Genomic DNA, 22,729 nt, shown 5'->3' on the forward strand with positions numbered 1-22,729 from the left:
ATAGATACAATAGGTTGGTATGATAGAGATATGATAAAGATAAATGGATAGATGATAGAGATAAGATAGGTAAATCAATATAGATGATAAATACACATATACATGCACATATACATACATTGACAGACAGAGACAGAGAGAGAACCAGTGAGAAACAGAGACAACTAGCTCTTCCTACATGGCAGGCACTGTGGAAAAAATGAGCATACAAATACATATAAGCAAAACAATCATTGCCCTCAAAAAATTTACATTGTAATGAAAAGAAAATAGATAAAGGAAAGTTAGAAAAGGAGGCAAGTGGGGAAGTGGGCAATCCAACAGATGAAGAGAGGGATGAGAATTTAAAAAAACTCAGACTTGAGTAAGGTGAAGCATGGATGAAGTCCCCCTTAAAATTATGGTCCCAGAGAGGAATTTACCAAACAGGAGAGGAATTCTGTGCAATAAGTGAATTAATGAATGAATGAACAGAGGAACAAATAAATAAATAAAATTTTTAAAAAAGGATTGAGGAGTTTTCCAGCAGTGAGAGACAGCCAAGAATTTGACAAATGCATTTATGCTTCACCCCTTAACATTGGACAAAGAACAAGGTAGCAAGTATATCCCTGCTGACTGTATGTCTTTCCATTTCAAATGTGTCTCTTACACACAACATATTGTTGGATTTTTGTTTCTAATTCATTCTGCTATCTGTTTCCATTTTATGGGTGACTGATTTGTGTCTTCACACAATTAGGGCTTCAGAGCCCTAATTTAATACCTGGCAAATAGTGGGTTTTAAAGAAATGCTTGAATGACTGATTTTATCCTCAGAGACATTTTAACTTCGTTGAGTCTCTTTATAATTACTTTTTCATGTTTACTTTTTATGCTTCTCTTGAGTCTTTTGTTTGAATGTCAAATTTTCTCTTCAGCTCTAGCCTTTTCATCAGGAATGTTTGAAAGTCCTCTATTTCATTAAATATCCATTTTTCCCCTGAAGGATTATACTCAGTTTTGCTGGGTAGGTTATTCTTGGTTCTAATCCTAGCTCCTTTGTCATTTGAAATTTTATATTTCAAGCCACCCCTCCTTTTACATGTAAGCTGTTAAGTCTTGTGTGATCCTGACTGTGGCTCTACAATATTTCAATTGTTTCTTTCTGGCTGCTTGAAATATTTTCTCCTTTACCCAGAAGCTCTATAATTTAGCTATAATATTTCTAGGAGTTTTCATTTTGGGATCTCTTTTAGGAGGTAATCAATGGATTCTTTTAATTTCTATTTTGCTCTCTGGACCTAAGATATTGGGGCAGTTTTCCTTTATAATTTCTTGAACTATGATATCTAGGCTCTTTCTTTGATCGTAGCTTTCAGGTAGTTCTTAAATAATATTTCTTAATAATACTATTTATTAATAATTCTTAATCTCTCTTTCCAATGAGATATTTTGCAATTTCTTCTATAGAGTCAATAGCTTTCACTTGCCCAATTCTAATTTTTAAGGAATTTTTTTTAGCAAGCTTTTGTACCTTTATCCCCATTTGGACAACTCTCCTTTTTAAGGCATTCTCTTCTTTGGTGAATTTTTGTATGTCTTTTACCATTGGGCCAATTCTATTTTTTAGGGTAGCATTTTCTCAAATATTTCTGTGTCTCTTTTACCAAGCTGCTAATTCTCTTTTCATAATTTTCTTGCATCACTCTCATTTCTTTTCCCAACTTTTCCTCTACTACTCTTATCTCTTTCTTTAACATTTTCAGGAATTCTTGTTGGGTTTGTGTTCAATTAGCATTTTTCTTTGAGACTTTGTAGTTATTTTTAGGTTGTTGTCTTCTTCTGACTTTGTGTCTTGGTCTTCCCTGCCACCGTAGTAGCTCTGTGTGGTCAAATTTTTGTTGTTATTGTTTGCTCATTTTTCCAGCCTGTTTCTTGACTTTGAAGTTTGTGCCAAAATTGGCCTCTGCTTACGGGCCATGGGGAGGCACTCTCCCAAGCTTCAGGCTTTTTGTGAGGCTGTTTTCAGAGTTAAATCTGGGGGTCTGCAAGTTTTCAGTGCTTCCAAGGTGGTATTATACTTGGAGAGGTGTGGTCACTGCTCTCCTGGTCTGGGCTCTGGTCTTTGCCCAGGAAGGGCCATTTTAGAACTTTTCACCTACTATCAGTCTTCTTGACCCTAGAACTGCAATCCAGAACTGCTTCTGGCCAATAGAGTTACCAGTCAACACCATTCGCACCCAATCCCAGCAAAGGGTCCCCTGTGATCTCTTTCTGACTAGTTATGTGACTCTATTACCCTCTCTGGTCTCTAAGTCTTACCACTGCTCTTGGTGCTGCTCCTGGTGTGCTCAGGGCTAGCTCCCACCATAGTATTACAGACCTCTCCTGTCGACCTCCTAAGTGGTCTTAGTCTGGAGAAAATGTCTCATTCTGACCTTTCCTTGGTGTTACTGCTCCAAAATTTGATTTGAGGCATTATTTTCAAGTTGTTTGAAGAGAAATGTTGGGGGAGGTCTGCTGGGTTGCTGCCTGTACTCCACCATCTTGGTTCCAACCCAGATTTTGGATTTCTTTCAATGCTCTTGACCTGCCCATGCAGAAAGGAAAAAAGTCTGGGTCTCTCACCAAGAAAACAAGATTTTCAATGCCAAGGGAACAAAGTGTCTGGATCATGAAAGAAAAAAAGTCAATTGAAAAGGCTAAAACAGCTGGTGTGTCAGGTACTGTGAATTGCTAACAGGTTCTGAAGGAGAAACTCTTTGTCCTGGGCTTACAGCCCTTACCCTTTGGACAAGGGAGGCTTGGGTAATGGATGCCTCAGTGTGACCGGGGAAGGTCCCCATGGAGAGGGAGTTTTGAGCATTAGACATCTTTGTAAAGACTCCTGTCAGAAAGGGGTCAACACGTGCTCCTGCATTCTACTTTTGAAGCTTTAATTTTCCATTTTCCAAGCTGAGATACCCAATCATAATAGGGATATAGATTTCACTTTCAATAAAATCACCAGTGAGGAAAACCCAAATTAAAACAGAGACCCTGAAATCAAGCTGCCTTTTTCTATTAGAATGAACACTAGCAATTCGTTTTCCACCTCTACCTCCCCGTGTGAAAAGCTCTAGAACCTGGAATTCAATTAGGCAGCAAATGTTGGGTCCTATAAAAAAGGGAGGTTGGAAGTGGAGTAGACATAGGGTTCATGAGCTAGGAGGCTTCCTAATAGCAACCAGGATATTTTAAGTGTAAAACCCAGGACGGGTATACCTGATCCTCATTTTAATCAAAGGAGAAAGGACAGGCAGAAGGTTTTAAATGTTCCCAAACTCTTAGGAAGGATGGTGGTGCTAGTGATAATAACTTCAAGTAGAATATTTCTTAACAATAATAACTACCACTTATACACTACCTTAAAATTTCAAAACACTTTATGTATAATTATCTCCTTTGGTCCTCACAACAACCCTGGTGGGGGGTGCTATTTTTATCACAGTTTTACAGGTGAGGAAACTGAAGCTAAGACAGGTTAAATGACTTGCCCACAAGAGTCGGAGGAAGGATTTGAATTCAGGTCTTACTGACACTGAGTCCAAGTAATCTGTTCATTGCACCACATAGTTGCAGTTGATACAAATTCTCCTTCAGTTTCTCCCTTATTTATGATTCTATATATCTGTAGATATATAGTTATATATAGATACAAAGTTTCATATAGATATATAATTATATAGATATATAGTCATATAGGTATATATAGACACAGTTATAGAGATATATAGTTATATAGAGATATATAGTTATGTATGATATATAGTTATGTAGATGTAGATATATAGTTATATATGATATATAGTTATGTAGATGTAGATATATAGTTACATAAATATATAGTTATATAGAGATACATAGATATGTAGTTATATATAGATACATGGTTATATAGATATACAGTTATATAGAGATATATAGTTATATAGATATATAGTTACATATAGATATATAGTTATATAGATAAGATCTATAGCTGGAGGTGACCTGGGAAATCAATTAGTCTACCTCTCTTGTTTGACAGGTAAGGAAACTGAGGCAGAGAGAGGTTAAGTGACTTGCCTAGGGTCATACAACTAGCAAGTGACTGAGGTTGGATTTGAGTCTAGGTCTTCCTGAGTCCTGGCCCAGTGTTTTATCCACTGTGCCACCCAACTGTACATAATAGCTGTGCTATTTTTTTTACTGGGCAGCTAAGCAGCAGAGTGGATAGAGAGCTGAGCCTGGAGTCAGGAAGACCCGATTTAGTACAGTGCCTCAAACACTTGCTTGCTGTGAGACCCTGGATAAAGCTTTTACCTCTTTCAGCCTTAGTTCTCCTATCTGTAAAATGGGGATGGTAATAGTAACACTAGTTCCTCCCAGGTTTTTTTAAGAATTGATCAGGATAACATGTGAAGTGCTTCACAAATCTTAAAGTGCTATATAAATGCTAGTAGTTGTCATTATTATAGGACCCTCATAATTATTCATCAATCATAATTATATAATAATTATCATAAGGATCATCATTATTATCACGAAACAGGGAAGACAAGTAACCCAAGGTCACGCAGGTGGTTTGATTTCATTTGTGTGGCATTACAAAGCCAACGAGTCAAGTCAACAAGCATTTATTGAGTGCCTACTGTTTGCCAGACTCTGTTTTAAGTGTTGGATACTCATCTCCTAAGCAGGACAGGTTTTAATATCCCCATTTTACAGATGAAGAAACCAATATTCAGAGAAGTTAACCATACTTGGCCAAGGCCGTGGGACTAATAACGACAGGCCTGGGTCTTCTGAGTGCTGGTTCAGACCTCTTTCTTCCTGCCCTTTTTGTCATCCCTCCCACATTTCTCTGGGATCTGCCACAGGATTTGACAATATATTAGTTACCTTCAAAATGCTTCAGAAACACCTTCAATAAATAAACTCCAGGCAATACTAGGCAGAGCATAATGTATCACTGTAATTTCTGATGGACTACTTCCTGGTTTTTTGGCTGCCTGAAGGATATGATTTATTCAGTTTAATTTTTCAAAGTTAGCAAGTTCCTTCTGTGGACAGAGAACTATGCTAGGTGCTGTGAGAGAAACAAATCATTTCTAAGTCTTGTTTCCTGCCCTCAAAGTGCTTACAATCCCATAGGAAGATAGGGAACATACACATATAGCAGGGAGGTGGAGCATTGAACATGGAGTCAAGAAGATCTGAGTTCAAGTTCAGCCTCAGATATTTACTAGCTTTGTGACCCTGGGCAAGTCACTTAGCCTCTATCTGTCTCACTCTCCTCATATGTAAAATGGAAGTAATAATAGCCCCTACCTTCTAGGGTTGTTGTGAGGATCAAATGAAATAATATTTCTAAAGTACTTTACAAGCCTTAATCTACTATAGAAACTCTGGCCAGAATTATTTTTGCTCTTGTTGTTCAATCCTTTCAGTCATATCTGATTCTTCCTGACCCCATTTGGGGTTTTCTTGGCAAAGATACTGGAGTAGTTTGCCATTTCCTTCACCAGATGAGGTAAACTTTTACAGATGAGGAAACTGGAGCAAACAGGGTTAAGTGACACATCCAGGGTCATACAGGTAGTAAGTGTCTGAGGCCAGATTAGAACTCAGAATGATGAGTCTTTCCGACACGAGGACTAGCACTCTATCCTCTATGGTGCCACCTAGCCGCCTGTTATTATTGTATAATTATAATGTAAGATACTTCAAGCCTGTGAAATTTCATTAGTGTAGTTAGTCCCTCCATCAACATATATCACAGCCCTTCAAATCTTAGGAGAGTTGTGGTAGTCTAGTTTTCTGAATCCACCTTTTTTTTTTGATGGGTCTACTCTAAGCATGCCCTCTCATCCCATTTGGTATTCCCACCCTGCTGAATCTTTGCTCTCCACCCTTCTCACCATATCTGGAATCACCTTGCTGGAAATTTCTAGCTTTCTAGCTAATTGAAATCTACCTGCCTGTGACATCAGATTTGGGAAATTAGTAAGACATATTTGAGAGATGCCCTGCCCTTTTGGATAAGGGGAATGAGGAGTGGGGAGGCTTTCTTCCACACTGCTGACTAGCCCTATTGGGTTGAACAACACAGATATGCCCTAACCCATCCAGGATAAGGGGCAGAAGCCTGGAGAAACCTGGAAATATGGTGGTATCTTTGTCTCTTCGGTGACTGAAATCCTCATATAATGTTGATTTATTGCCACCTTCTTCTCTTCCCCTTCAGACCCCCCGTTCCCAGAATGTGCCAAGTCACATACTTTCCTTTTGTGATATAAATTGTCATTATGATAGAGGCCTGTTTCTTTTAGAGTCATTAGCCTGGTCTATCTCATCTGGGTAAATCTCTCAGTTTTCAAAGAGCAGCTAAAACAGATCGTAGTATCCTAGGATCACAGATTCAGATGGAATATCAGAAGCCACTGAACTAAACCTCCACATTTTAGAGAATAGGAAACTGTGGCCCAAGGAGGTTCATAGCATCGCAGATTTAGAGCTAGGAGAGACCTCAGAGGCCATCTAGTGCAACCCCCTCGTTTTGCAGATGAGGTAACTGATTCACAGAAAGATAAGTGACTTTCCTCAGGCCACAAAGGTGGTAAACACCAGAGCAGGAATTCCAACCTGGGCACCATGACATCATGCTCAGTGAATCAATTTCAGGGTATTTCCACTACACTATTTCATATGAAGATCATAGGGGGAACAGTGACAAACATGAAACCATTCCTTCCCTCAAGGAGCTTATATTCCAATATATGTCTAAATACACAAAAAATAAGTACCAAGCAATTCAAGAGAGGATCTAGTCCCTTAGGGAATCAGGAAAGTCTTCATGTAGGGAATAGCTTTTGGATTGGGTTTAAAAAACAACTAGGAATTTGAAGAAGAAACACCTTTCAAGCACTGGAGAGTGGACTGGGCAAAGGCATGGGCATGCTGAGTTTGAAATGCCTATGGGTTTTAAAGGCCAAATGTCCAATAACCAGCTCATGGAGCAAGATTAGAGCTCAGGGTGGATCAGAGGGCTGGATGTATAGATACGGGAATGCTCTGCTTAATAATTAAACTGTCAGGTTGACTATAAATCCTAGAAGTAAAAGTTTCACTTAGAATCATTTGAGAGTATTGGTTACACCCTCTGTAGAAAAACCATGGGAAACCTGGATTGTAAAGAGTAGCAATCTACATTAGTGGAGGGAAGACACACACTGATGAAATCAAGGATCCATCAAGTCTCCAAACAAAAGGTGCCAGCTGAAGAAAGAATGAGTAAAAGAACCCTAGAATCTTAGAACTGTCAAAATTTTTTATTTTTCCTCCAAGAAGCATTTGTTTATTCATTTTGCATTTAATTTTTATCTTTCTTTTCTCAATTACATGTAAATAAAAATTTTTAACATTTGTTTTTTTTTTAATTTTGAGTTCCAAATTCTCTCCCTCCATTCCTCCCCTCCTCCCTCCTTGAGAAAGCAAACACTTTGATGTAAATTACACACGTGTAATCATGCAAAACATATCCATATTAGCCATGTTGCAAAAGAAAACACAGACCAAAACAAAACAAAACAAACCAATAATAATAATAATAATAATTATGCTTCAATCTGTATTCAGACTCCATCACTTCTCTCTCTGAAGGCAGATAGCATTTTTCATCTTCAATCCTTTGGAATTGTCTTAGATCATTATACTGCTGAGAATAGTTGAGTCATTCACAGTTGATCATCATACAATATTAGTTACTGTGTACACTGTTTTGGTTCTGCTCACTTCACTCTGCATCAGTTCATGCAAGTCTTCTGAAAGCATCCTGTTTGCCCTTTCCCATAGCACAACAGTATTCCATTACATTCATATACAACAACTTGTTCAGTCATTCCCTAAATGATGGGCATCCCCTCAATTTCTAATTATTTGCCAGCACAGAAAGAGCTGCTACAAATATTTTTGTACATAGAGGTCCTCCCCACCCCTCCACCTTTTAAAAAATCTCTTTGGGGTACAGACTTAACAGTGGTATTGCTGGATCAAAGGGCATGCATGGTTTTACAGCCCTGTGGGCATAGTTACAACTTGCTCTCCAGAATGGTTGGATCGGTTCACCACTAAAACTGCCAAAATTATTAAAGATTGTCTAGTCCTGCCCCTTCTTTTTTACTCATGAGAAAACTTGAGTCCCAGAGAAGGACTCGGAGGTAATATAAAGAATAGAGGGTAAAGTGCTGAACTTTGAGGTGCTTATGGTGGGGGGGATGTGAACTCTTGTTCTGCCTCTGTCTACTTCACCACCAATCAATACCCAATTGCTATAGTACTGAGCTAAAAGAGAGAATTCAGAATAACCTCTTGGGAATTTTTAACCCCTTTTTGGGTCATGGATACCTTAGCAATCTGAATCCTTCTCAGAATAACATATTCTTTAAAATTCATAATTGAAGGAAATGTTCCATTTCAACTAGAGATTGGTGAAAATAAAAACATAATTTTTTGGGCCATCTGTGTTCAAGTGTTATTATTATTCAATTATTTAGACACTTATCAGGGTAAGTCACTTGTGCCCTCTGGGTCCTGGTTTCCTCACCTGAAAAATGAGAAGGTTGGACTTAATGACCCCTCTTCCTTCTCCAAGTCTTATGATTAGGATCCTAAGCCAGGTCTCCTGATTTCAAGCTCAGGCTACTATATTCTACTGTTACCCCAATGGCCAACAGTGAGCAATGACCCTGGGAGGGTCACTTCATAGCCCTATGCCTCACTTTCCCCTTGCATAAAAGGGGAGATTTGGGCCAGATGACCTCTGGGGATCTAAGGTCCTTTTCAGTTCTAAATCAATGGTCCTGTGTTGATCCCACTTTCTCAGGTGTCGCCCTCATGTCCTTTATTTCTCTGGCTACAGGATTTCTCTGACTGGGGTCCCTTGAGCAGATGTATCTGTGTCTAATGTAACCAGAGGTGAATAGGATGTGACTGAAAGGTTGGGTTGGTCTCATTTGTCACGCCTGGTTGCAGTGGCTGTGGGAGCTGTGGGACCAGTAGTTCTGGGTCCTTGGTGACATTCATGTCTATTTAATAAAGCAGCTAGTTAATCTCTGTCTGTTAAACTTTAATCCCAAGGCCTGGATACCATCCTGTATTTATTGAGCTGTTAACTCTGAAGCAGGCTCTCTGTGTGGAACAGGTGGGCAGCTCCCTCTCAAAATATGCTGAAATTCCTGCTTTGCCCAACAACCCCCTACCAAACCTCTGGACAGATGGCCTTCAATTGCCCGTGTTTCAGTCTTTTGGGTTAATTAATAACAACTCACATTAAGCTTGTGTTTTGGGGTTATACTCAATCAGTCAATCTACAAGCCTTGGCTTGTCATGTACTAGGCACTAGGCTGGGCTCTGGAGACACTGAGACAGAAATGAAGGTGTACCTGCCCTCAGGGGGTTTCCAGGACTTCTTTTCAATGAATCCTCAGCACAAACACAGAAGGTAGAGAGCACAATTCTTACATTTCTGATTTTTCTTGGGTTCCTGAAAATTAAGTGACTCACCCAGTCAATCAATGAACATCTATTAAGCACCTACTATGTGCCAGACACTGTGCCAAATCCTGAGAATACAAATAACATCAAAAATAGTCCCTGCTCTCAAGGAGCTCACAGTCTAATGGTGGAGACAACAAGCAAACAACTATGTATAAGCAAGAAAGATACAACATAAACGGGGAAAATCGACAGTGACCAGAGCTTAAACACAAACCAAATCTTATCTAACCCTAATTCTGGCTCTGAGTACAGTAGTTGACACATAGTAGGTGCCACGTAAATGTTAGCTAATTGTGTTCATCCAAACCTTCTATTGACAATAAAATTTGCCCTTCTGGAAAGGAGAGATTTTATATAAATTTCTCAAAGGATTGTTGTTGTCTTTCAATTGTGTTTGACTTCATGACTCCATTTGGGGTTTTGTTGGCAAAGGCATTGAGCTGGTTTGTCACTTCCTTCTCTACTTCATTTGACAGCTGAAGAAACTGAGGCAAACATGGTGAAGTGACTTGCCTAGAGTCACACAGCTAATAAGTATCTGCAGCCAGATTTGAATTCAGATCTTCCTAACTCCAGGCCAAGCTCTCTATCCACTTTACCACCTAGCTGCCGCCAGGGTAGGGTGCAATTAATTCCCAGTTGCTGTAGTCCTGGGCTAAAAGAGAGAATTCAGAATAATTCCTTAGGAGTTTTTAACCCCCTTTTCAGTCATGGATTCCTTAGCAATCTGAACCCCTCTCAGAACAACATATTCTTTAAAATTTAAAATTAAAGGAACTGTTTGATTTGAACTAGAGGTTAGTGAAAACAAAAATATAATATTTTGCCATCTGTGTTCATTTGTTATTATTGTCTAATAATTTAGTCACGTCTTACTACTTGTGACCCCATTTTCTTGGCAAAGATACAGGAGTGATTTGCCATTTCCTTGTGTAATGGATTAAGGCAAACAGAGGTTAAGTGACTTGCCCAGGGTCTCACCATGGATTCCCTGAAATCTATCCAAATGACCTCAGACCAAGAGCTCCTGAGAATGTAAGAGGTCAGTTAATGTTTTTTTTTAAATGCCTATTTCTCCTTCACTATAAGAGCACACACTAACAGAGGTGGGAGGGATGACAAAGTTAAAAACAAGAAGTTTAGAATTCTATTGTATGAGACGCTCCCAGGCCTGCCTAGACTTTGTTCTTAGAGCTCTCAAAGCGTCATAGAAGTGAGCAAATGCTCTATGCTTTGCTGGTGAAGGCAGAGACTTCCTTGTGACTTCTCACTCCCTCAATTCCCTCTAACCCCCTCCAGGGAAGGGCTTAATTTCCGGTGAGAGGTGAAGATGGATAGCCAGGGAAAATAATCAGAAGTCTGTTAGCACCGAGCAGCAGGGGATCTGCTATCCATTGGCTCTGGTCTTCCTGTGAGAATGGAAATTCATTGGGGGGAGGGGAGAGAAGGGAATGGGAAACAGGAGAATACTGGTCCATCTGTGCTACCTGAGGAACTCGAACATCCCTGGGCCTCAGTTTCTCTGTTTGTGAGATTGTGATCCTATGATCTTGCGCTCTCATCGGTGCTCAAAATGAGAAAATTTCTTGAGCAAAGTAAATAATTCTTTTTTTGTTGTTGGTGTTGGTGGTGTTCTGTTGATATTTCTGGATATAATAAAATAGGCAAAAGTAGTTCAGAGGAGAATAGGCTTTAGTGTTTCCTACCCAGCATGTTCTGGCCTCCTGGCCATTCCATAAACAAGCCCCTCCATCACTCAGCTCTGGGCATTCTCTCTGGCTGTCCTCCATGCTTGGAATGCCCTCTCTCTCCTCTGCTCTGACCACTGACCTCCCTGGCTTCCTTTAAGTCTCAACTAAAATCCCACCTTCTATAGCAACCCCTCTCAATTCTAGTGCCTTTACTTTCTTAATTTTTTCCCATCTATACTGTGTATAGCCTGCTTTATATAGATTTATTTGCAAGTTGTCTGGCCCATTAGATTGTAAACTCCTTGAGGGTAGGGACTGTCTTTTGCCTCTTTTTGTATCTCCAGCGCTTAGCGCAGTGCCTGGCACATAGTAGGTGCTCAATAAATGTTTGTTGATGGATTGAGAGTTGGAAAGGATCTCAGAGTCTATCTAAGGGCCAACCCCTTCATTTTATAAAGAAAGAAAATGAGGCTTAGGGACATTAAGGAACATGCCCAAGGTCGCAGAGCTAGTTAGTGCAGACAGCTCCCTGGGAGACACAATTCTCTCCTCCTATCAGCGTAGATGCCCACCTTCTCTACAATGTGTAGTTTTAGCCTTAGAGTTGCCCAGGGGCACTGAGGTTGAGTGACTTGCCTAGGGTCACACAACCAGTGTGTTTCAGAGCCAGAATTGAACCCAGGACTTCTTGACTCCTTGGCCTGCTCTCCATTGTGTAACTCGGGTCCTTCTTTCCTCTGAATAAAGAGGGAAATGAACCAGAAAGGAGAACCACTATTCCTGGGAGGGAAGGCTCTTTTCTAACCTTCTCTAAAGTTTGCAAGGGAATTGTTTGGTCTCATCTCTGAGTAAGCTCAAATTATCTTCCCTAAAGACTGGCCCAAATTTCCATGGAAGCCTTCAACAACAACAAAAAAAAAAACATCTACTAGGGTAAATATCTCTAACCTTTTTTCAGACAAGAAACTCATTGATTTCATTTCCCAGAAAGGAAATAAGGACACAGATTGGGGTGAGGGGGGGAGTGGTGGAAACTGGGAAGGCAGTGATGGGAAGGAGATTCTTGCTGACAGTGGAATCCTGGACTGGAAGAAGAAAAGAAGAAAGCCAAGACTGAGCCAGCTCCCACCCCTTTCCTGGCTTCTCAGAACTCTAAGAGAGGAGCATGGCAAAAGCAACCTAACTGGAGAACTCATAGCCCTAATGGAGACCTTGGTGAGTCCCATGAGCTAGAAACAAAGGCTGGAGAAACTATCTAATTTAATCCCACCACTGTATAGACAAGGAAAATGATTCCTATCCAGGCAAAGTGAGTTATCCAGAGGCATAAAGCTTTCAGGTTAGATTTCAAGATCTTTCCAAAAGAGATTCCTTTACTAGGCATGTTGCTTTGACCTAGTTAGAAAGAATAAATAAGCAAAAAAAAAATTGGGTAGGTGCATAGCTTTAGAGCATTTCAAAGGCCCTCTAGTCCAGTTCTTTCATTTTACAGATAAAGAAACTGAGGCCTCAGGGAGGTTTTATGATTTGCCCAAGGTTACATTAGGTAGCTATCATCATCAGAGCTGAAATTTTGAATCCAGGTACTCTGACTCCACTTAGCCTGAAAGGGCCAGGGTCTCCCAATGCATCCTAGGCCATCTCTAGTCATCCTGGTGAATATCAGGTCTCTGGATCCAGACAGCTCTGGAGGAGAAAGTGAGGCTGATGACCTTGCACAGACCTCCTTCACTCAAATCAAAGTCAACTGCAAGTCATGTCATCATTTCCCTGATGCCATGGTCCTCTTCGAGAACAAAGGACAAACACAGCAACTCATTCCACAGTCCCTCGTGGTTCTGCTTTCCTTTTACCTTCTCCCACAAATAATTCATCAGCAAATTTCATTTTAATAGACAGCCTCAGCCTACAGAAAACATGAGGAATTGCATCTTCATTCTTTCAATGGAGAAATGGGGTACTATGGATACAGAATATTACAGATATTGGTCATTTGCAAGGTTTCAGTTGGTTTCGCTCAACTGCTTTTTTTTTTAATTTGTTACAAGGGACAGCTAGGTAGCGCAGCAGATAGAGTGCAGAGCCAGTTCAAATCCAGCCTCAGACACTTACTAGCCTTGTGACCCTGGGCAAGTCGCTTAACCCTATTTGCCTCAGTTTCTTTATCTGTCAAATAAGCTGGAGAAGGAAATGGTAAACCACTCCAGTATCTCTGCCAAGAAAACCTCAAATGGGTTCAAGAAGAGTCAGACAACTGAAAAAATGACTAAGCAACAATAAGGGGAGGTTCCCTATAGGGCTGGGATCATACAATCAATATAAGCAAAAGGAAAAACAAACAGAAAACCAGCATTTCTACAGGAACAACTGGCACTTTTCTGTCCAGACATGGCCCCAGGCAAAATTGTGAAGTGGGTGAAGCTTGTCTTCAGTGCTTTCCTGTCCCATGGCTCTGGATTACTTTTCCCATGGTTATTCATCTCAGTCATCCCAGAGCCCTTGAAGATTCCAACATCCTTCATTCCCCCCCCTCTTGTCTCCCCTCCCAAATACCTCTGACCTCATTATTTCTGACAGCAACCTGGGCCACCCATTTGTTTTAGTTCCAAGAATGATGACATTTTGGTTCCGAACAAAATTGAAGTGAGTGACAGAATGGAACAGAAACCAAAATCCAACAATGTGTTGCATACAAAAAAAATGCATTTTAAAAGTAAGGACCCTGAATGAAAATAAAAGGCTGGAAGAAAATTTACCATGCATCAGGGGAATACAAAAAATTAGTTGTTGCAATCATGCCAGGAGACAAAATGAAAATTAAGAATTCGCAATATCAAGAGGTATATACAAGGAAACTAAATTACGTTTAAAGGAACCATAGACAGGGAACCAATTATCAATGCTAAGCATATATGCACCAACTGAAATAGCATCTAAATTAATAAAGGAAAAGTTAATTGCATTGACAAAAGACAGGAAGATAGTTTGGTTCTGCCTCAAGACAGCTGGACACATAATTCATCACTGCGCAAATATTTATGGATAGAATTATGTTTCACTAAATCTCTGCCTTTTCTGCCTTCCTTGAGATTGGCCTGTCACTCACAGCTGCTCTAATCAGAAGCTTGGGGCCTTCAAGCTTATTGGTTGACCATAAACCCTCAGCAAAGTCTCCATAATTCCATGGGATGATTATGGGAAGATAATTTCTCACTCTTGCACGTAAATTAGCCGCCATCTTTGTTAGGAAGGAAATTTCCTTGTGCTGGTGATTCCAACCAGCTTTGCTGATCAGAGTAATTGTAAAGTGATGTATCTCTGTGAAAGGAGTGAGGGTAGTATAACACATCATGCAAAATGTGTTATGATAATAATTGATGTTTATACATACTGCATTAAAGTTGGGGAAGCGCTTTTTACACACACAATAATAATAGTGAACACTTAGAAAAGTGCCTCCTATGTGCCAGGGATTGTATTAAATGTTTTATAATGATTATCTCATTTCATCCTCACAACAGCCCTTGGAGTTAGGTGCTATTATTATCCCCATTTTACAAATGAGGACAACTGAGGCAACCAGAGGTTAAGTGACTTGTCCAAGGTGGCACAGCTAGTGTAGCTTGTCCATCATAACGCAGCTGGCTCTGTTTCTGACAATCTATTCATTAGGCCAGGCTGACTATTCCAAGGAACATGTAGTGTTTTTTTTTCTTTGTTACGAAGGAAGACTCGCTATAAGGGTGTGGATAGAGCATATCTGGAAATAACTGATATAAAAATAAACAAAAAAATCTCTTTTTTATTGAAATGGTCACTATGAGTAAAAGAACAAACAAATAAAAAAACCAGCACTTTTGGAGATGGAAGGGGTATCAGAAGCAACCCTCCTATTTTAAAGATAAAGAAGCTTAGGCCAAAGGAAGTGGGGTGACTTCTCTTGCCCAAGGTTATACAGGTAATAAGGATTGAAGGAAGATTTTCAACCCTGGTCCTCAGAGAAGTGGTTTTAATTTCATAGAATAAAATGAACAATATTACAAAAGGAAGTCAATTATGCTGAAATAACAATCTCAGAATCTATTTTTCGTAAAAAGAAAAAAAAAGCTCCCCAAGGTTAAGAGCCGCTGGACTCGATGGCCTCTTAGGTCCATTTTGGCTCCAAATCTAAGATTCTGCTGTCAGTGCCAAGGAAGCACCAGTATTCTCCCATTTTGAATGAGATCATGACCTATACATCCTGTCAGACTCTCCATAATACTGCCAAGTTCTCTGTCACTCAAGGTCCCTTTCCAAGCATTCTATCTATAACTATCCACCTTTGCCCCCTGCTGTGAGTGTCCCCTTCTTGCTAGAGCAGGAACTGGTTCGTTCGTGGGAAACAAACCTCTGCCTGTGTCAGCATTTAGGTCCTTTGATCTCTAGCCTGGAAAGGATGGAACAAAAATGCCTATGGTTCAGAGGAGGTGAAATCTGAGATGAGTAAGTTGATAAAAAGAGAGACTCTGGCTGCTTGGGAATAGTTCAGGTCAGTAGGCACAAGCAACAGTGTTGCAAAGTATTGAAAGAACTGGTTGGTGTGATTGCTGAGCCCCTATCAGTGGTCTTTGAAAGAGGATAGCTCATGCAAAACAAAAGAAAGGGATATATTTTTCTTCTTTTGTTTAAAGGAGAGGGCGGAGTTTGCTGTGATCTTGACTTTGATTCCTAGCAAAATTCCATTGGATAAACTGTGAACATCTAAGAAGGAAAATGGGGATTCAGAATCAGAGAGATCTAGATTTGAATCCTACCCTGGGCATCTATTAGCTGAGTGACCCTGAACAAGTCATTTAATCTTTTTGCACCTCAGTTTCCAAATCTTTAAAATGAGGATAATAATACCTCTGCTGCCCACCTAACAGGGTTATTGTGAGGATCAAATGATATGATTTATGTAAAGCTATTGACAACCCTTACACTGTTACATAAATATTAGATATTATTTGGTCACTATTACTAGATGACTATACTATCACCACACTATTATTACACGTTGACCAATGGATCAAGAGAATGTGGCAGGCAAAATTGACCTAGATTTCTGGTAAGCATTTGAAACTTTATGCGGACTACACCCATAATCTTATTTATACCTTGTGAAGATCTAACAAGTCTTACCATTTCAGTTCTATAGATAAAGAAACCATGGGCAACTTTCCTTGCCCCTGGCTGGTGTTGGGGATGGGATTTGAGCCTAATTTTCCCTAGCTCTGAATCTGATACTCAACCCAATCACGCAGGATGCCTCTCCTAAGGTACCTTGAGGCAACCATTGGATGACCCAACACTACCCTTGTGTTATATACTTGAGGGAGAAGGAACCTCAAAGACCATTTGGTTCAATTTCCTCATTTTTCAATCTCATACTATGAGGATGGAGAGATATGGGTTAGCTTATACTACAACTAGGCAGATTCAGAACTAGTCGAATGTTAGTTGAAAGGGACTAAAGGAAGATTCATTAATGGACACCTCTAGGCCCTGTGTTGTCTAATGGTTTTTTAATCAATAATTTGAATGGAGGCACAGATGGATACACATTAAATCTGCTGATAAAGCAAAGCTCAAAGGGATAGTAAACATACTAAGTGGTAGTCAACATAGAAAAAAAAATCTCAAGGGGCTAGAATGTTGGGCCAAATGTAATAAGAGGAAATTCTAGAGGGATAGATGTGGGTTCCTATGCTTAAGTTTAAAAACAACCTTCTCAAGAAGGAGAATAGAAGGAAGGGTGTGACTAGACAAGAGTTCATCAGAAAAAGATCTGAGGACTTTAGTGGACCTCAAGCTTAACACATCATCAGTGTTAATGAGAGACAAAAGAAGTAGTATGATTTTAGATTGCATTCAAAGAGGAGTAATATCCTCAGAGGGTGATCAAGTCATACCAAGAATATGACACTCAGTTTGTGGATACCACATTTTAGGAAGGACATTGATTAAATGGCAGAGCATCCCAAGAAGGGAGTTTATTACTCTCTATCCCATGACCAAAAGACAGCCTTTTCACTATCACATACTGTCTTGCTTTATGCACCCCATGACACCTCTGTATATCCTTAAAAATGCAGTCCATCTGACCTGATTCTTTATACCTCTTAGTAGAATTATGCTTTGCAGCAATACCAACAATAGGCATATTTCTTAATTTACTTTTCTATATGCTGAGGGGTATCTCTTCAATAGCAGCTCAGATGGTAGCATTGGTGATTAGGGTTTGGCATTAATTCTCTTTTATTCTTTCTCTTGGTAATTTTTTGACAGAAGGCTTGATTTGTAACAACTAAAATAATAGCACAAAAGAATGCGTTTTTCCTTGAATCTTTTATTAAACCTTTGAATGTTTTATTTATTTCCATTATAGACTAATAAATCCCCCCCAAAAAAACCAAGCTACTTTGTCTCTTTAATTTATTACCCCAGCCCCCATTTCTACTTGGTGATGGACGTACAGAATTCTGAAGTCATCTGCAAAGCTAAAATGAAGAAGGAAAAAAAATAAAGCAATTACCTCATGTCAATTACATCGGGTAATAATATCGGCGCCGTTCTTACTGCGTTTCTGATCATTTTTCTTCATTACTCTAATGGTAGCAGTTCTCCTCATTATCCAACACATTTCTCTTCATTACCTCGCTGCGGTGATGGTGGTGATGATGAGTTCTATTTACAAGTGTAATTCTGTGAGAGATCCTGCAAATGCATGATGAAACACATGAGCAACAGAGGCCACCGTGTGCACACTAGGCCACTTAACTAGGGGTTAAGCTCCGGCTCTTATCAATGAAGCTAAGTTGGAGAATTTCCTTTGCTGTTGACGATTAAAGAAAATAGACAACCATAGAGACCTGCCCAACGAGTACAATAAATAATAGCTAGCATTTTTGTAGCACTTGGAGGTTTGCAAAAAACACTTCATATGTGTTATCTCATTCAATCCTCACAACAAGGTTGGTGGTATTATTATTATTATTTTACAGATGGGGAAACTGAGGCAAATAAGGTTGAGACTTGCCTGGGGTGACATGGCTAGTAAGTACCCGAGGGAGAATATGAACTTAGGTCTTCCTAACTCCAAATGCGACACTTCTCTTCCTGGCTTTCCTCCTCACTTTCTGGACTTTCCCAGTATGCCTCAGTTGCCTTCTCATCCTGGAAGGTCTCTCCAGTTTTGTAATCCCCACCTCCCCTTCTTGAGTTCCAGGCTTAGCATCTATTTTGAGAAATGCCCGAGCCAGCCATATTCATTCGTTCACTTCTCTTCCAGCTCCATCCCTGATTCTCCAGACTTTTCTACCACGCCCCCATGCAGGTACCTTCCCCTACCTCACCCCTCTTCAACTCACTTTTATATGTGTTGCCTTCTTCCATTACAGTGCGAACTCCTGAAGGTCAAAAATCATGATTTTACCTTTTGTTTTTCTTTGTATCCCCAACTCTTAGCATAGTGCCTGGTCCAGAGTAAGAATTTAACTGCTTATTGAGTTCACTACCCACTGTGCTGCGTAGCTACCTCCATATTTGAGGAGTTCATTGAGAATAGATTGAATTAGAATCATAGGATATTGATCCTGGAGATCATCTGGTTGGATCTCCTCATTTTCAGAGGATCAGAGATTTAGACCAGAAAGGAACACTAGATAGAGGTCACCTCATCCAATGTTCTTATATCAGGTGTAAGGAAATTGAAACTGGAAGTTAAAATGACTTGTGTGCCCAATGATAAAGAGCTGAAAAAATGTTGGAACCTGGGCCATTTGACTCTCTGCTTATTCTACTACCTGAATATATTGTCATGAGAGTTGGCAGATCAACAGTGATTGATGGAAATGGGTCCATTGTTTGAGCTGGCTTAAAAACCCTTCTCTGTTAGTTCCCCACCTCTCTTCTAGGAGCAAAAGAGTTTCTTTTTTATCTGTTAACCATAACAGATCAGTTTCTTAGTTACCCAGAATTCAATATCTCTTAAGGGATCTAATAATAATGGTGTTGTTGTTCAGTCATTTCTGACTCTTGCTGACCCAATTTGAGGTTTTCTTGGCAAAAATATTGGAGTAGTTTGCCATTTCCTTCTCCAGCTCATTTTACAGATGAGGAAACTGAGGCAAACAGGGTTAAGCGACTTACCCAGGGTCATAGAGGTAGTAAGTGTCTGAGGCCGAATTTGAACTCAGGTCTTCCTGACTGTAGGTACAGTACTCTATTCACTACGCCACTTACCTGCGTTAATACTAACAACATCCAGCATTTATATAGTGCTTTAAAATTTAAATGTTTTTTACATATGTTATCTCATTTTATAATTGGGTGTTAACTCCATTTACAGATGAGGAAACTGAGGCAGAGGTAGCAGATGAGGAAACTGAGGGCATAGTCACACAACTAATAAGTGTCTGAGGCTGGATTTGAACTCATGTCTTCTTACCTCCAGGTCCAGTTGCTCTATCCACTATACCACCTAATTACCTCCAAAATTAATAATAGTAATAATAATAATGCCTATCAAGAGCTCTTACTATTTCTTTTTAAAATTTCATTATTTAGACATATTAGATAGGAGATTTTCATTTACATGAACATAATCATTGTATTTGTTGTTCTTGTTCTGCCTCTCTCTGTATCAGTTCATCCAATTCTTTCCATGTTTCTCTGAATTCTTGAAGCTTGCTTCTTTTGGGGAAAAACTGTCCTTTGTTTCATTCTTACCATAAATGGGAGAGACCACCGAAAAGCTGCCTGGATATTCTAAAACTTCAACTCATGAGCTGTAACAAACTCTCACTGGATCAAATGCCCACAGCTAATCCTGAACAATTCACTTATCTTGGCCTCAGTTTCCTTATTTTTAAAATGGGTTCAAGGCTTTTTAATCTCTTGTGTTTCGGGAGTCCCATTGACAATCTGATGATGACACTCCCTCTCAGAATAATTTTTCAAATGCATTAAATAAAATACATAGAATTACAAAGGAAACCCTCTCTATCGAAATAAAGTTATAAAACTATTTTTTTAAAAGTTCACAAACTTAAAGTTAAGGTCCCTTCCATCACTAAATCTATACTTTTATGATTCCCCCTTTATAAAACAAAATGATATATTCTGCCTACATGTAAAGAAACTTGGCTAGCTGTAAACCCACTGCCCAAGATGCTGTATTGAGCTTTGTCTCATGAAAAAGTTCATAAATAAATTAAACAAAGATTTATGATATAGTGGAAAGCGGATTAAACCGGAATTTTAGGCTCTAGCTGCATCTGGTCCACTAACTAGAAATGTGACATTGGGTAAATCATGGAGCCTTCCTGGGCCTCAGTTTCTTCATCTGCAGCACGGAGAGAGAGTTGACCTGATAATCTCTAGCTATAAAAGTTGATGCACTTGAAGGGTTGGGAAAGGAGAGCTAGAATAAGGACTGAAGGACTACCCCTGCCTACAAGTCATCTGAAATGAGTAGAAGAAGAAGGCCAGAGGGGACCTGCTCATGGGTGCAGCACAGGAGAGGTTTTTAACTGGCAAGGTGCCAGGAGGTTGATTATAAGATAGAAATCTTTCCTTGTAATTGTTTAATTGCTGCTTAACTAGCTTTCTCACAGGAGAGAAAGCCCTCCCAGCCATCCCACGGCCCTATCACCCAAGGCAGGGCCAGGGAGGTGCCCAGATGAGCTGCAGAAGTCATCATGGGGGCACAGGACTAACATGGGATAATCATTAGGGACAGACCAGCTCCATGAAGATGAATCCCAAAACAGGACACTTCAGTCACTCCAGCCAGCCTGGCACATTTAGGGAAGAGATTTTAATTTGAACAGTATTTTCTCTTCTTTTCTTTTCTTTTCTCTTCTTTTCTTTTCTCTTCTTTTCTTTTCTTTGCTCTTCTTTTCATCTGAAAAGTGGAAGACTATGCAGAATGGACTAAGGAGGCAAGGTTTGAGCCCAGCAGATTTTCATGTGATGGTCAAATGGTGTACAATATTAAAACAGCAGGAAAGTATGTATATATCACACAGGGGAAAGATGTTAGAGGAATATGGAGGTATATTAATTCTCTGTGGGTCCTCTCAGATTTAGCAACTCCAGCAGAAATGAAACTCTTTTCTTGAATTGAGCCCAGACTCCTAACCAGTACAATGATACCATCTGCTCATAAGGAATGACATGGGAGGTGGTAAAGAGAGGAAGCCAGCAAGCTGGCCAAGGTTATGTTCTCTCCTGATTCCCATTTTCCTTAGAAAAGTAGACAAGCTGTCCTTCATGGACCAGCAAAGAGGTCCTGACTTCTTCTAGGCAGCTATTCATTAGGGTTTTACCACCCGCAGCATACCATCGGACCCTTGTCTGCTGCCCTGTGGGGTAAGCTGCACTTTTTGTGGCTTCTACAGCTAGAGAGAGCATTGACAATTTCCTAGCCCCAGAATTCTGATGAAAGACCTAGCTTCTTGAGAATTGGCCAAGAGAGAGCTCAGTGGAATCATCCTGCCTGTGACAAATAGGTAGGCAGACTGACACAGTGGAAAGAGTCAGAAGACCTGGATTCTGCTTCTTCTTACTTACTGACTGTGTTACCTTTGGTAAATCACTTAATCTTCCTAGGTCTTGATTTCCTTATTTATAAAAGGCTGGTAGTGGAGCCAATGCACCTGAGATCCCTCTAGCTCCAGATGAAGGATTCTTAACCTGGGGTCCAAACACTTTTATAAATCATATTTTATAACTATTTCAGTACAATTGATTTCCTCTGTAATCCTGTATATTTTACCTTATGCATTTAAAATATCATTCTGAAAATAAAAACTTAATTCTGCAAAGGAGTCCATTGGCTTCTTCAGACTGTTGAAGAGGATCTATGACCCACAAAAAGGTTAAAAAAAAACCTTGGTCTAGCTCTGTGGTCCTATAAATAGCCTGCTCTTAGGGGAATTTGCCCTGGCTTGCTGTGTATATACCCAAGCAAACAAAATATCACACATTTTTAAGTGGGAAGAGAGCACCCTGCAGGGTTGTAAATCACCTTCATTCATTTAATAATCATTTATTAAGGGGCAGATTAGAATAGTGGTTGGAGGGCCTGACATGGTGTTGCTACCAGGAGGCTTAGGCTGGTAGATCTCTTGAGCTCAGGACTTCAGAGATGCAGGGGAGCTAAAGCTGATGGGGTGTTGTATCAGTAAGGCAATAATTACAGGTGTCCATGCTGAGTCTGGCACCAATATGGTGAGCCATGGAGAATGGGGGCCATCGTTTCTTGCTACCTAAGAAGGAGCAAAACAGACCAGGTTACAAATAAAATAGATTCAAACTTCCATGCCATCTCATGAGTAGCCCCTATACCTCCTGTATCATGGATGAGATAGGGAGGGAGGGAAGGAAGGAAGGAAGGAAGGAAAGAAGGAAGGAAGGAAGGAAGAAAGGAAGGAAGGAAGGAAGGAAGGAAGGAA

Source organism: Trichosurus vulpecula, chromosome 5 (genome assembly GCF_011100635.1).
Source record: "Trichosurus vulpecula isolate mTriVul1 chromosome 5, mTriVul1.pri, whole genome shotgun sequence".
Taxonomy (NCBI): domain Eukaryota; kingdom Metazoa; phylum Chordata; class Mammalia; order Diprotodontia; family Phalangeridae; genus Trichosurus; species Trichosurus vulpecula.